General features: G+C 50.6%; 1 protein-coding gene across 3 annotated transcripts in view; it reads left to right on the top strand.

Annotated features, from left to right (window-relative positions):
* Positions 1 to 15,945, top strand: part of MED26 (mediator complex subunit 26) — a 58,823-nt gene that overhangs the window by 21,097 nt on the left and 21,781 nt on the right. The gene's annotated exons all lie outside the window — the stretch shown is intronic.

The raw sequence follows: 15,945 nt of genomic DNA, 5'->3' as shown, positions 1-15,945 counted from the left end.
CTAAATTTCTGTTTAATTTTACACCTGAATTGGACAGCACACTTCTGGGGACTCAGATTACTTGTACTTTGGGTAAGGGCTTGGGGCTATGTTGTCTTTTTCCACATGGGAAATAGGGGAGGAGGTTGCACCTGGGCAAGCAGAGGGATGCAGAATGGGACTCCTGTCCCTTCCTTGCCACCCATTCGTCTCAGCCCCTCCCCAGCCAGACAGCTCTGGTTTGTCCAGTGTCTCTAGAGCCTCTGAGCCATATCCGCTCCATTCATGAGGTCTTGTTTTATAGAGAGGAAACCCTTCTTCTCATTTAAGTCTGTTGATGAATGCAGTTGACAATCAGATAGAAATCCTTTGAGCCTCCCTCCTAAGTAAAAAAGAGAGATGGACAGACAGAAAAAAGAAAGAAAAGTATTTAACATGCAAGGGTTTTGGAGTGAGACCTGGGTTCAAATCTCTACTGCTCTGTCTCTGAGATGTTTGTCGTTGGACAAATCACATTAAATATTTGTTATCAATCTCAAATTTGCCATTATCTATAAGGTGAGAACCAAACAAGCCCGACCCTACTAAAGGGCACGTCGTGGGCACTGAGCATGTACAAGCCCCTCCCCACCTTTCTGGGAACGGGGGCAGGAGCAGTTATTCCCCTGGATGAATTTGTAGACATTTAACTTTGGATTTCACAGATGCTGTTCTTTCTCAAAGATAGTCTTCCCTTTAGTGTGAGCAGTGAGCAGTTACCAGACAACATTGCATAATTTTACACATTTCTGAAAGCTCCTTGGGGGTGGGAAACAGGAAGAAATAGGTTGTAGAATAAAATCTCAGGCTTGTAGAACGAAAGGCGCACTTCTTTGGAAGAGGTGCTTCGGTTAGAACTCCTAGTCAGGATTAAAACCTGTCTGGACTTTTCCTTTGTAGTGCATTTGCAGATGGGGGTGATCAAAATAAGAATTTGTGAGTGAAATCACCTTTAGGAAGCAACGTCCTTTCTGTATGGAGAGGGTATTCACAACTAACAGTCCCAAGATCTCAGAGACATCACTGGACAAAGAAATGTTGATGGGATTAATAATGAGAAAATATACCTTGTACTCAAACATATGGGAAGAATGGCATTGGCAGAAAATCAAGACTCGAGTTAAAGCTACCCTGTTGCTATTTTACATCTCCAAGTCTGTCTCCCATCCTGCCTGCCGCATCCCACACCGTCCTGCTGGCAGGATCCAGGAGCTACTTTATACTTCACCCTTTAGGAAAGTTTTTATGTAGGGAGAGGCATAGCCACATTTGTGTCCTTTAATCTAGTCCTTTTACTCCTAGGAATCTATTAACAGGTACACGATGAATTTTAATGACAATGTTAATAGATATATTCACGTAATAATGATTGTTGATGTCATTAATTCAACGGCATGGGAGAAGCTTAGGAAACACGGTGCATCTACGGAGTCAAGTAGCATAGAGCTGTGAAGAACAGTCCTGAAAGCTCTGGAAAAATGGACAAGCCTGGCCATGATGAAGGAAAGGAGGTTTTTTGTCAGCCAAGCACAACTAGGAAAGGCGCAAAAACTAGAGCTTTGGATAAATGAGAACCACTTGAGGAAGTAGGAACACTTTGTTTTTCCTATGCTCCATTGTCTTTTTAATTAAACAGTAAAAAAATGAAAATAAAAGTAGACTGCTTTAGCCTCAAGAGCACTCGAGAACTATTGAGAGCAATCAGATGTGGAGTGGGCGCAGGGCTGGTGTGTACTGCAACCAGCAGAGAGGATAGAGTTCTTTCTCATGCATATCGGGGAGGTTCAGAGCAGCGGCCTGCAATGCTTTGCTCTAGTCAGGGCCACCAGTCCTGTTCTTCATGCTCTCAGAGGACTAGGGTCCAGCCCACCAGGACAAAGAGGACGTGCGTGGACTCATGGCTTTCATTCATCGCAGCCAGTGGAGCCGTGTCTGTGGTTCTGTTACTGTTAAACTCCCGGTGTCATCCGTGCTTCCTGCTTTTTGCCACCTTACTATGTCCGGTCCCTCTGTAAGTCCCCCGGCTCTACTGCCAAAATGTCTTTTCTCTATCTCTGGTGTATGCCTGGCCATCTCCCTGTTGGGAAACTTCCTTCTTGCTCCTTCCAAACCCGAATCAGATCTCATCACTCCGCCAGTTAAGATCCTGTGCACTCAGAGTAGACATCCCACTCCTTATTATCATGATCTGCAGGTGCTCTGTGACTTGGACCCTTCTTTCCTTCTCTCCTCAATGTGTACTTCCCTGTCCCTCATTCATGACTGTCCAGGTCCTCTCCCCAGGTCTGTGACCATCAGACTGCTCAGGTCTCTCCTGGCCGCCCAGTGTGAAGAGTCCCATCGCCTCCCTGCTGTGTCACACTGCCTCTGGGTGCTGTCATGTCATGGCACACGTAGGAAATGATGGTGTCCACACAGTGCTCTGGGAGAACAGTCCAGGTGGGACTGGGGAAAAAAAACTCGAGCATAACATTTCTTCAGTGTGATTATAAGAAAAATGAAGTATAAATGTTAGGGAATGTGTAAATAATTAACTCGTATTGACTTTCTAAATAATGTCATTAATTTTTATAAGAGGGAGTGCTTTGTCCATGAACCTAACTTTTATTATGTTAGGTTGGATTTTTTTCGCTTGACTCTGGCAATCACTATAGAGAAATTCTGTTTGCATGTGCAGGTGATGAAACTTACAGCCAATTTTTAGTAAACATTCAATAATTGGCAAGAGTTGCTATATCTAATGAATACAGGTTCTTCCCTCGTTTCCGTTTGCATGTAATGTTGAAATACAGTAATTATGCAAATGGATTTTCGTTTCATTCAAACTTTATTTCAGGTTCTTTGAAGTAATGTACTCTCATTTACTCTGTGGTGTGCCAGTAAATGTTTGGCAACTGGCTTTTCTGGGAAAAAAAGTATGCATACATATACACATGTAGGTTTATACGTTTTACTGATATACAGGATGGGTAGTATACAGTTCACAAACAATAAAATGTACAGCCCTCTTTATTGTCGGTTCTGTGTACCAGTTGTTTCACAGATTGCTTTCCTTCATTTTTGCTGAACTTTTGTATCTGTAGTCAGCTTATGAGTGTAGTTCTGACATGAATATCGATTGATAGTTTTGTTTATGTTAATGCTGAATTAGATAATAGTGTTCAAATACTGAAAGGATATTTCCTTGTTCATTTGTGCTATTCCTAATGTAACGGCTACAGGCGTAACACACTTTTAAATTTAATCTGCATTATTAACAGTTTCTCCCTCACTTTCTTAAATCTAAACCCCAGGGGTTGGGGAAACTATTTCTGTAAAGGGTCGGATGGTAAATATTTTGAGCCATAGAGTCTGTCTCAACTCTGCCTTTATTTATAGCACAGAAGCAGCCATAGACAATATGGAAGTGGATGGTTATAACTGTGTTCCAATAAACTTTATTTACATAGCTAATTTTATGTTGAGTTTCATCTTGATAAGAAATAATATAAAATGAAGAAAACCCTTTATTTACAAAAACAGACATTGTACTGGATATGGCCCTGGAATGAATGGAGCCCTGATTTGTAGTGTTTGCCAATTTCCATGGTGTAAATACTTTCACTGTGGCAGGTTTCCAGCCACCAACGTGACGTCACCACACGTGGAGTTGGGAGGAGATGCCTCAGTAGCACACCATTTTCTCCCTGTGGATTTAATAGTCATGAATGAACTCAAAAACCTAAATAATAGTAACATGGCAAAATAAGTAGGAAGTGATGAGTTGTATTTCATCGCCTTTGTTTTCAATAGAGCTTCTTGTGAGCCTCTATCATTGCATTTTTCACAGTGGCTGTGTTTAACAGCTGGCCCCCAAGATTCCTGAAAGTTTCACCCCGGGCTTTCGTGGGTTAGTGTGAGCTGGCTCCAGCACAGCCCTGGGTAGAGTCCCTATTCCTAGCTAGTGGGGACCCTGGCTTCAGGCCACAGGCTCTTTGTCCAAGATAGCATCACTGCCTTTGCGGCAGGCTGCCGGCATGGTTCTCTTGGTTCAGAGGGGCTGTGCTGGGACCCCCTCGGGCGTGCAGGCAGCCAGCTGCCTGAAGGTGGCGCGGGGCCAGAACTCTCCTCCAGATCCTGTGCCATCCCGGTTCTCTGTGGCCTCTGGGGCTGAGTTGCCCACGTCTCCTGGCCCAAGGGTCAGAGGAAGCCTTCCTGTAACATGCCGCATGGTTATTTTTTCATAGCTTTTGGTACACTCACATCGTCCTGTTCGCCTGTCTGTTGTCTGCCTTCCCCGACACGCGTGTCAGTCCCACAAGCTCTGTCTGCTCCCTGACTTCCTCTTCACCATGTGCACAATACATTTTTATTTTCCCCATAAATAGATCGCTGCTGAATGAACGCTCGTGTCTGTTCTCTGCTGGCTGCAGCAGTTGGCAGTGTGCAGTCCAGATGGGTTTGGGCTCCCGCGTCCAAGGCTTTCTGATGTTAGAGACAAGCGCTCCTTCTCCGCTTGTGCAGCGTACCCTCCCCACTGGAAAGGAGCAGCTCCATCTTCTGGCTACTTTCTCCTCCCAGATCAAGGAATCACTGTTGCTAACCTCATCACCAGGCCGTAAAAGTTGCTGTGGTTTTCAGCATGGCTAATGCTATATTTGTTTCCACTCCCTCAAAAAAGGAAAGAATAAAACCTAAACCCAGTGCATCTTGAGACTGCTGTGTGCCGATGGTGTGGGCCTCGTTGACATGGCCAGACAGCTTCAGAGAGTCCAGAGGCTAATTGGTCTCTCCCCTGCTGGTCGCGGGGGGGGGGGGCGCCCCCCTGCATCCCTGCTTTATGGAGAGTCACATTGTCATGTCAGTGAGATGGGAGGACTGGCCCAGTTTGCAAACTTGTGTCGTTCCTAATTAGATGAAGGTGTTTGTGCTTTTGGGGACCCAGTCCCAAAGCCATCGCATCCCTGGTCTTGTAGGGAGGAGGACGATAGCAGTCCCGAGAAACCAATCCATTGTGGTCTCCAGGCGGGCCCAGGCCTGTGGAGCCCCCCGGTGATCCGCTAAGGATGAGGTGGAGTCACCAGTGCACTTTGTCAAGCTGCCTGGTAGGCTGGTGACCTGACGCCCATCCCTTTGCAGGGAGACAGAATTGAAGAGGTGTGTATGTGAGTTAGGTGAGTGAGGAAGGAGGAAAGCTGGCCCCACTCGCTGAATGGCAGATTGGCTAAGAGTTGGATAAGAAGACAAATGTGAAAGGGTGCTTTGTTACTAAGAGCCCCGTGCAGCCTTCAGCTGTTTCTTTCCGAGGGGCTTTCATTGACAGGATGAGCCCTGTAACTCCATCCCTCCCAGCACTGCGGAATCTCGGCTGGTGCTCTTCTCCCTGGCCATCTTCCACCTGACCCCTTCCTCTGTCACACTGGCATCTCCCTGCCCACTGCTCTTCTGAGCCGCTCACCTGTCTGGTAGTGCTGACCGGCACCAGCATGGAGACACCACTCCTGGACTGCCTCGGCAACTTGGAGGTGCCATCTCGGAGGTGCTGTCTCTCGCCTGGGTGCCCCGTGCCAGTCCCTTCGGTGGCTGCTCTGTGTGTGTGTGGGGGTGTGTGTGTGTGGACATGGACTGCAGATGGGTGCTGGCAAAGGCCAGTGGAATTTTCTGTGCCTCCTCCTGTGGACACAAGCTCCGGGGTCTTTCTCTTTTACATCCATTTCTTTTTATTCATCTGGTCATTGTGGCTTTCAGGCTGCCTCTCAGTCTGAGGATCCCAGGGCCTCTCCCAAGTCCTGCCCGTGCTGGTGTCTTAAACTCTGCGTGGGCTGTGTCACTTTGGGCAGGAATCTCATTTCTGAGTCTCCATTTCTGAATCTGTAAAATGCTCTACGCCAGTGCAGCTCTGAGACTTGTGGGACAGTGCCCTTACAGTGGTGGCACAGTGTGGAGCCTGCAGTAAGCATGGGAAGCGGTGGTGGACAGTGTGTCAGGAGGCCTAGCTGTGATTCCTTCCCTGTCCGCATAGCTAGGGTGACTATATTTCTTATCCTCCATACCAGGACACGTTTAGAGTGAACGAGGTACTATTAAAAGTGACAGTGGACAACAGGTGTAAATATGTATTCTGGCAAACCAGGTCTAGGGTCACCTTCCACACTCTACCATCTCTGGTTGAAAGCTGATGATCCTTTGTGCAGTCCCTGCAGATCCAGAATGTCCCCTCTGCAGAACCGACTCTGGCAACTCACAGCCCCCCAGAACCTTTGTGACCTCCTCAGCCTGCACATGGGCGTGGCCTGTGCTCTTGGGCCTTCCTTCGCCCTTTCCTCTGCCTACAGTGTTGTGTTTTCTTTCCTTTTCTTTTCACTGATCTGTCACTACACAAGGAATAAATACATTTTTCTTTTAAAATGTAAGTGAGTTACAGCTAAGGCCACTTTGGCCTCTGTCACTAAGGCAGTTTCTTCTGTCACTGTGGAGGGAACCACTGTCCTGAGTCGGGAGTACTTCACTGTGTGTAGAGATACATCCTAGAACACCATGCATGGCACACAAGTCTGTCATTTTAAAGGCAGCTCATTTCCCTCAGCATGTCCTGGCTCTCTGTCTTTGTTACATATGAGTATAATTCATTGGTTTCACTGCAGCATAATATTCCGTGATCATATCTGTTTCATTGTCATGGAACTGGCTCCCAGAATTGATTAATAAAACAGTGTTATTGAGTATTTGTGTGCAAGTCTCCACTGAGTCTGTCACACAGTGAAAGTGTGGAGTGCTGGTTTTCACAGGGGCAGGTGTGGCAGGGCAACTTCTGTGGGGGCCCCCTCTGGGCAGGGCAGAGCAGTCAGCTTCCTCCATAGCTCTGCTCAGAGCTGGTTCTGGAAGGATGGGGAGCAGGGAGAGGCAGCATCCTGCACTACCACAGGGCCCTGTGAGCACTGCCTGGAGCCTCACTGGGCCCGAGACTTTCCCTGAAGCCACGCCACCCCTCCCCCGTACTCTGTTTCTCAAAAGCTGAGGTTAGGCGTGAGAGGGCAGGTGCCGGCGGAACTGACATTGGCTCCAGGAGGCAGGCCAGGTGAGCCCGAGGTCATGTCTGTCCCTGACACACAGAAGCACCAGTGTTAGGGCCCTGCTGTTTATCCACGGGGAGACTGCTGAAGTCTGTTGGTCCTGGATCTTCTGCAGCTCCCGTCGGATGTCACTTTAGCATTCAGGAAAGCCTTCAAGCACTCAGGAGCACATCTGGTTTAGCAGGAGTCCAGAGAGGCGATGACTGTGATGATTCCCATTGCACGGATCAGGACCCCCAGCTGGCCAGCACTTGACCATGTGCCGGGCAGATTGTCACACAATCCCATGGGAGGGCGATTGCCCCCCCCCCCCCCCCCCCCCCGCCCAGACACAGAAGCTTTTGATGTTACAGCAGAAGGTTCTGGGTTCCATGCCCCGCCTCTTCACTCCTTCGGCTGCCCCATCCAATTGCATATGCAGTGCTTGTCAGCCACAGTGCTGTGTGAGCATGAACAGGGTGACAGGGCGTAGTGGCTCAGTGCAGAAGATGGATGAGGTGGGTGGGGCAAACCGGAGGAAGGGCAGCCCAGGCAGAAGGACCTCCCAGGAGCTCAGGCGTGCTAAGGCTTTTTTACTAGGGCCCCAAAGCTGTTTTTGAATGGAGCTTGGAAAGGTTGCTGGTGGAGCTGTGCGCGGGCTGGGCTGGGAGATGTGGCATTCAGGTGTGGCAGCTGCTACCCCAGGCCCGGTGGGAGGAAAGAAGCTGTATGCATGCCTTGGGATCTGTTCAGACATGGTTGGGGGGAGGGGATGGTTGGGGACAGCACCTGGTCCCAGAGGTTCAGTCAGGTGTGAGGGAGACCGTGTACCTTTGCCTGCCTGTGAGCACTCGGGGTACGAGGACTGAGGAGTGAGGTGTGTCCCTTTCAGTCACATTGTAATGTCTCTGGGGTCAGGCCGTGTCATCCAGTTAGCACCATTTGTCTCTTAGTGGTATACTGGCGCATCTCATGGTAGGTGAAACGTGGTGATCCATGAGCAGTCCGTCCTCAGAGCCTTGGGAAGTGAGCGCACTAACGGACACACATCATTGGGACAGTGCCACAGTAGTTCCCTGGCATCCAGTTGCAGGCCCTCCCTTCCTGCCCTGTCCTTCTCCTCAACAAGCCTTGAGCCCCTGGGTCCTGCCTCAGTGTCCCCCTTCATCTCACATCCACCCCGTCTTGCCTGTCACCGTCTCACTCTGTGGGGCTGGCCAGCACTTACCGATTTTCTCTCTGCTTCTGCTCTGAGCGCTCCACCAGGCAGCTGGATCCAGCTGTTTAAAACTGCAGTCTGATCTGACCATGTCACTCCTTGCTCTGAGTATGGCCTGGGGTCCATTATGTAACCTGCCATAGCCCTCCTCTCACTCTCATCTGGTGGTGCTACTGTGTGCCCGTGGCCCTTTGCTCCCAACTTAACCTGATGAGTCCTGACCTTCCTGGTCTGGCCTACAGACTTCTGTGCACTCTTCAGGTCTCCTCAGAGACACCCTCCATCCCGCTTCTTAGAGGCCTCAGAATACCCTGAATATCCCACCGTCCCACCTGCCCGCCTGCCCGGTCACACCAGGAGCGCCTTCAAGGCCACACTGTGCTTTATCTGTGTATTTCTGGGAGAGGCAGTGGAGCATGTGGTGAAGAGCCAGATTTTGGTTGCCAGGCTGCTGGGGCCCCAAACCCAGCTGTGTGACCTCAGGCGGAATAGGTGACCTCGTTGTGCCTTAACTTCCTCCCTGTAAAAAGGGGCTGATAGAGCCTGACCACTTTGGACAATAATTTGTAGAGCTATGTGTAAGAATTTCTTTTCTTCTTTTTTTCTGTTTTTTTAATTTTGATTTAATTTTTTTGTGTAGTAAGAATTTCTTAAGTAGTGCCCAGTTTGCTTTATTGAGGCTCTTCATAGTACATCTTCCAGGCAAAGCTTCCACAATAAGCAGCGCCTGCAGGCTTATCATTGGGAGTGACAGACTGGGGGGGAGGACCCAGAGACTGCCTCATGCTTGGTGGGGGAGCACTATCAGAGTTGCAGTGAGAAGGCGGCCTTGGAAGCAAGAACCCTGGGGAGCTAATTGGGGCTAAGAGCTGGGCCAAGACTTCCTGACAGGGCCTCTGGGGTCTGGTGGGGTGTGTTTGTGTGTGTATGTGTGTGTGTGTGTGTGTGTGTGTGTGTGTGTGTGTGTATGTGGCACGTGTGGTTTTGAGTGTTTGTATGTCTCAGTGTCTTGGTCAGACACTCAGGCAGGGGCCCCCTTAGGGTGTTGTTGGCAGACATGCAGTTAGAGGAACTCAGGTTAGGGGAGAGGGAGATTGCTGGGTATAACCGAAGAGGATAGGCCAGGGTTCCCCTGCACCCCAGTGCTCAGTGGTCTACCTGCTCTGAGCTCTGGGTTAAAGAAGATTGTGAGGCCAGATCCAATTTCAGGAGCAAGGGGCCCTGGTCAGTGATCAGTGAAGGGGAGGCAGAATGTGTCTGTTGTTCCTTCACTCAGCCTGGTGGAAATCTAGTGTTATGTCAAGAGGGAGGCAGAGGCAGAGCGGGTGCCCCTTTGGCAACTGGTAGTTAGTGCCCTTTGGTGGAGAGACTCCCACATAGGGCCCCAGGGAGTGGGTTTTGCACATACTGCAGTCCTCCGAGCACCTGTGAGCTGGATGGTGCTGTCCCCCCAAGGCACAGATGAGGCCTGAAGCAACTGGCCCTGCCCTATGGCAGGGTGCTACAGCAGAACCCCAGTTCCAGCCCAAGGCTGACAGGGAGAAGGAAAGCAGTGCCAGCAACTTGAGGAGGGGCTTTGGGCACAGATGGGCAGTAGAGACTTCGGCCAAGGGACTCAGATGGGCTCAGTACACTCCTCAGGGGTGATGGGAACTGCAGCTCAACTCATCCCCCTCCTCCGCACACCCTTGGGGAACCCCAACTTCTACAAGGCAGGCTGAGTTTGGAGTTCCCAAACCAATATCTGTCACAGCAGGCCTCTGCCTGCCTCTTTCTCCTGTCCTCACAGTCCCCCTTACCTCCCCCCCCGTTCCAAGTCTGTGCATGCCTATGGCTCTGCACCCCCCATTCTTCCCTCCTGAGCCTCACCTCTCTGCAGTGCCTTCCCTGGAGCCCTGCTGGTACAGTTGCCTGTCTCCACCACCAGGATGGGACTCCTTGACCCAGGGCTTGAGGACAGTCCCCACCCCACCCCCACCCAGAATCTGGCCCATAGCAGGCACTGAACGGGGATCAGATAAATGCCTGCCACCCCCCAAGGAGGCCCCAACCGAAGTCCTAGAGAAACAGGGAGGAGTGAGAAGATCCCCTGGTCGAGTTTGGCAGAAGCAGAAATGCAGCAGTGTCTGAATGGTTCTTTTCTGGCTCTCCTCACCTTAATGTGGGGTTCAGGGTCAGAAAAAGTGTTTACTATAAGCTTGGTCCTCCTCTTCCCGCCCGTTGCTGCTGCTGTCCCGCTCATCTGCTTCCTGCAGGGCCTGAAGATACTTTGTGTCATATTTATGATCTTTTTTGCGAGATGCGTGGCATCTGTTTTGGAGGGGCAGAGACTGAAGCTCATCTGTGAGTTGATGAGGACTCCAGTGAGTAAAGCAAAGGCTGTGGGCTGGGGGATCAGTATTGTTCACCATGGAGAAGGACTTTATGGGTTTGTTGGAGGTGAACATGTTTTATTTTGATAGCTGTGCATTTATTGTAATGGTACTAGAAAAAATATAACCTGCTTCCCAAAGCCCAGGTACTATTGTTCAGGACAAGAGTGAAGTGGGAAAACTAAAGGGCAAGCGTTCAGGTGGCACTTGGAACCCTGGCCTGACTAGCGAGCTCTCTCCAAGGCTTCTTCCTGCTTCAGGATCCAGGGAGGCATGGACCCCCTCTGGGAGCTTCCTCGGGATGTGTGTGGGGCTCAGGAAGTCTGAGAAGGGCCCAGGATTTGGTATCAGTTGTTTTTGCAGTCAGTGTACTGTATTTCTTATTACTTCTGTTTTGTTTATTGCATTTGTTAGATTTCTGTTCATTAACAGTGTCTGAGTTTTCAGCTACTGCTGAACTTGTTCTCTCTGATACGTTTGTTGTGTTAGCACATTTTCTCCCTTACAGTTCGTCCTAATGCTTACTACAGATGATCAGCATAGCTGGGCAGGCCTGATGTGGCAGTGTCCGAAGTGATGTCATCTTCATCATCTGTGTTGCAGGTGGCCTGGGGCCTGTGGACCCATGGGGCTTTGGGGCGGCAAGCTAGGGGCCTAGCTCTGGAGCAGCCCAGGAGACTGGGACTGTTGTCCAGTGCCGTGCTGTGTGCACAGTTCAGCTGTCAGAAGGTGTGCAGAGGATGCTAACTATTGATGTGACTTCTCAGTGGTAACAAGTTTCGTGAATTTTATTTGCTGTATTGGGAGAGAGAAAAACAAGGGTTCTGATGCGGGGCGTGCTATCAGCAGGTGCTGCTGAATTAAGACTATGAAGCTCCCTCACCATTGTGTCCCCAGAGCCCACATGGGACCTGGATCAAAGGGGATAGTTTGTGTTTGGATTGGCCTGGGTCTGGAACAGGCCTGGGCTCTGGTCGCTCCAAAGAGGCAGCTTGAAAACAGCCTCACGTGGCCATGTTGTGATGCCACAGGACTATGGACAGACGATGGCTGCAGGGCCCCCAAGTAGCCCATGGAGTCAGGGGCACCTTTGTGCGCCAGTGGGAACTGGAGAGGGCAGACTCGGGAGGTGGTTTCAGTGTGCTTTCTTTGGTGTTTTCCAGTGTCACTTTTTGAAAAGGAGCTTGTCCTAATGCTTGCCTGTGCATGATTGTCTTAGTTGGTTGCTTCCAATTTCTCATCTTGAGTAGATGGACATTAAACAACAGTGGGAAGACAATTTCTTGCTTCCAAAGAAATAGATTGCTAAAATAGACTCTAAAAAGTAGACATTAGAGAATTTGTTATACCACGATGCACTATATAGGGTAGCAGCACCAGAGAGAGCCCGTGGATTTTGGAGTCAGATGGGTGTGGGTTCAGATCTTGCCTCACCTTGTCTGACCTTGGGCAAGTTCTTCTACTTCTCAGAGCTTCTGTCTCCTCATCTGTGAAATGAGAATTAAACTTGCCTCAGAGGCTGCTCTGAATAGAGATTGTGGTCGCCAGCTGGTAGTGCTGGGCGCAAAGACGGGAACAGCGGCTGGGGTTGTCATCCCAGGCTCTGGCTCACCTACTGTACACAGGTCCTAAAAGTACCCAGAGCTCCGGGAGAAGGGGAGCCATACGCTGCCTCCATCTGGGTGATGTCTGGTGGACGTGCTCAAGGGCTCATGCTTGCTGTCTTCATGGGCCTTGTACCTCTGCCATCCTCCATCGTGTGAGCACGAAAGGGCCAGCCTCTTGGTGCACGGTGTACAGGATGCAGCCCGTGTGGTGGGGTCTCCGTCCTCTTGTGGGGTTTGAATCTGCATTGCCTTAGGCTGGTTGTTTTCAGGCTTGGGGTTGTAGCATGGTGTGCCACACAGTGGTCATGGGTTGAGAGGTGGGGTAGACAGGAAGGGAGAGCAAGCCGTCATACCCTGTTCAGGGCCTCACTTTGCCCAAGACACCCAGAGGAGTCTCTAGAGATCCCACCTCAGATCCTATTGCCCCCATTCCTTTTTGGAGAGGTACAAGAAAGTGATGTTCGACTTAAACCCTCTTGGGGAATGTCCCCAGCCCTGTGCCATCGTGTCCATGCAGGTATGTCCTTGTCGTCCTGGGTAGAGTGACAGTCTCATTGACAATGCGCCTGTCTCTCCAGCAGTTGGGTGGTGGGAGCCCAGTTCTCTCTGTGTTTCTGTGCAAGGAGGTGGCTTCAGTGCCAGACTTGGAGGATTGCCTGTGCTGGGTCCTCTTTCCTTCCTCTGCTTCCTCACATCTGGAGACACATTGCCATACTCATGCAGAGTTGATGGATAGATAATAAGAGCAGGATAACAGCCCTGACAACCTTTGTGCGGCTTTGTCAGGCAGGTAGGCCCACCTCTCTGGGACCCTTTGCTTTCTTCCTCCCCTTGGCAGTGGGGTCATCGCATTGCGTAAGCGGAGAGTCAAAAACAGTCGGGGCAATACCAGTTGCCATTAAAGTATTTGGACCCTTGGAGCAAATTTTAATACTCGGGAGTTTATTCCTAAGGAAAAAAAAATGAGGGAAGTGGTATGTGTGAAGATGTTTACTTCAACATTGATTGCAGTAGGAGAACCCTTAAGGAGAAGGTGTGTCCAGCAGTTGGAGGTCAGGGAAATTATGATGCATTGATGAAACATTGAGCTGTTAAACGTGATCTTTATAAAGATTATGTAGCAACAGGAGGAAGTAAGGGTTAACCGAAAAGAGAAAATAGCATCTATAATGCAGTTTCAACTGCTTAATTGTCGCTTGCTTGGGACGAGTGTGGGAAAGTCACCCACAGAAACGTTGCCATGGCTCAGGTTGGTGGGAATGCTAGGAGCTCTGGGGAGACAGTGCTGCAGAGTTTGACCTTTGGGGTCAGACCTGAGCCATGTTGGTATCTGCTTCTTGGGCTGTGGGAGTTCGAGGACACACATATGACACAGGTGGGGGCTCGGAAGATGCTCTCAGAGGAGAGGAAAACCAAAGGGGTTGAGGAGACTTGGCGTGAAGAGTTACGGAGCCACATGCAGGCATGTTCAGACAGAGCACCTGTCACGGCTAAGGAGGTGGGCTCAGGCCCCCCGTGTCAGGGGATTGAAATGAGAGTGTAAAGAAGACACACTCAGGGGTTAGTGTGGGTGGGTTTGTTTGGAGGCGCAGTGTCTGCAGCAGGGGAGGGGACAGGGGGCTGGCTAATGGGCTCCGGGCGAGCCTGTTCTGCCTGTGCTGCTCCCAGCACACAGCCTTGCAGGAGCAGGGTCCATTGTGGGGCCGGGGAGTTGGCCAGTGGCCCGTGGACGCCCCGGGTGCCTCGGAGATGTGGAAGAAGAGCCCCCAGGTGGTGGGTGAGGTCCAGATGTGGCGCCTGGGCTTGCAGTGTAGATTTGGAGCTGCGTGAGGTGGGGCTGGGGCTTGAGGATTGCTGGACTGAGGGAGATGAGGCTGCGGAGGGGCTGCCCAGAAGAACTGCTGTGAGAGATGAGAGGAGGCCGGGCCGACAACTCCTCGGCTTTGGGCTTTGGTGACAGGTTGCCCAGGCAGAGCCATTTTGGTACGGTGACAGGTAGAGATCCTTTTTAATGTTATCGTAGGTTGTAGTAAAATCCTGCCTTCTGTTTCCTCCTCTAGTTGCACTACTGCATTTTTTCTTGCTGTGGCTGACTGTGTTTGGTTACCCAACTGTACGGTGAGGATAAAAGGGAAAAAACAGACTTAAGACAACACGTCAAAAAATAGGTTTAAAATATTGAGGAAGTAATGTTAGCAAATGATACGTAGAAGGAAATACAGTGAAAAGCGAAATCCTCTCTTCCCAGTGCTGCTCAGCGTTCTTTGCCTGCGTGCGTTTAAGATGAGGAAAAGCTGCTGCAGTGCTTCTCCTGGGGCCCAGCCAGGACCCTGCCTTCCTTGGACCTTGGTAAAGGGGACCTTCAGACTCACTGCAGGGCTTTGTCCTCTGACACTCAAGCCATCCGGCAGGCTCCTGGCCTCGGGGTCAGTTTTGCTGCCACTTCCTGTGAGAGGCAAGTAGTTTGGAGCGAGATAGAAGTGCCACAGGAGTCCACTCCGGCCCTGTGGGCCGCTGCTGGGCGGTCAGCCTTTCCCTTTTGAGGCCTCCAGCAGGGAAGGTTGGGAAGAAGCAGTTGATTTGGCTTCTGGTAGCAAGTGGCCTCGGGAGCTGTGGTGACCCTCCAGTGTGCCCTCATCCTCCAACAGCAGTCTTCCACTCGTCTGCCATGCCAAGCAGCACTGCCGCCTTGCAGATAATGCTGTCACTGCTGTCCCCAAGTTACCACAGTGGATTGTGATGTTTGGTTTCCATGTTACTTTTATGTCTGGCTTTGCAAAAACCTCACATGGCTTCTCTTCTCCCTCCTTATGTAACCCTTTGGAATAATTTCAGGGTTGCCAAGAAGGTAAGTTAGAGAAGATATTTGTAGTTGTAGTAACTTCCAGGCCACTGTATTGAAAATGAAAGACTCTCCCCAAGCCACTGAGTCCTGCTGAGCAAATACGTTTGCCTGGAAGAGTAACAAAGTCTGTGCCGCCACAGCCTCGGGACAAGAACAGCCAGCCTCCTCCTGCTCTTGCCTTGGCTTTCCCTCTGGCTGCCCTCCCCCATCCCCAGACAATGGTGCCTTTTGCCTTGTTCCTTTGTAGGGATGTGTGAAGACCACTGAGAGTCACCTCCCTGTTCCCAAGACCTTCGGGAGGTAGGTGACCAGTGCAGGTGACAGCTAGAGATGGGACAGGGCATATTTGTTTTCTGGACACCAAGTTGGTGGCAGCAGATTCCGACTTGCCACAGAGGGAGAACTTTGAGATATTTGAATATTGGAGTAAACATGGTGCCTCTCAACCGAGGATAGTAAAATGGGACCTTATTCATCTATCCCTTTGTTCGTTCATTCATTCACTCGCTTTTCCAGTCCCTGCTCTGTGCCAGGCACTGTTCTAAGCACTGAGGAGGTGACAGTGAATAAGCCCCTGCTCTTGTGGAGCCTTCCTGCAGGTGGGGGGGCACCTTCGGACAACAAGTAAGACAGTGAACAGCAAGCTGGAATGTTGTGAGGGGTGAAGGCTAAGGAAAGACAGAGGAAGCATGTGGGCTGCTCGCAGAGCTCGCTCTCCCCCGCCCAGCCACCCTCCCAGGAAAGGGTGAGCTTGTCAGAGCTCCTGGCCAGGGCTAACATGGTGGCTTGGCTTTACTTTCCGCACAGGTGGGAGAGGGGCGCCCTTCCAGGTAGGGTCCTTGGCACCAGGATC

This window comes from Ailuropoda melanoleuca, chromosome 4, assembly GCF_002007445.2.
Source record: "Ailuropoda melanoleuca isolate Jingjing chromosome 4, ASM200744v2, whole genome shotgun sequence".
NCBI lineage: Eukaryota > Metazoa > Chordata > Mammalia > Carnivora > Ursidae > Ailuropoda > Ailuropoda melanoleuca.
This window is presented reverse-complemented; position numbering and strand designations above follow the sequence as displayed.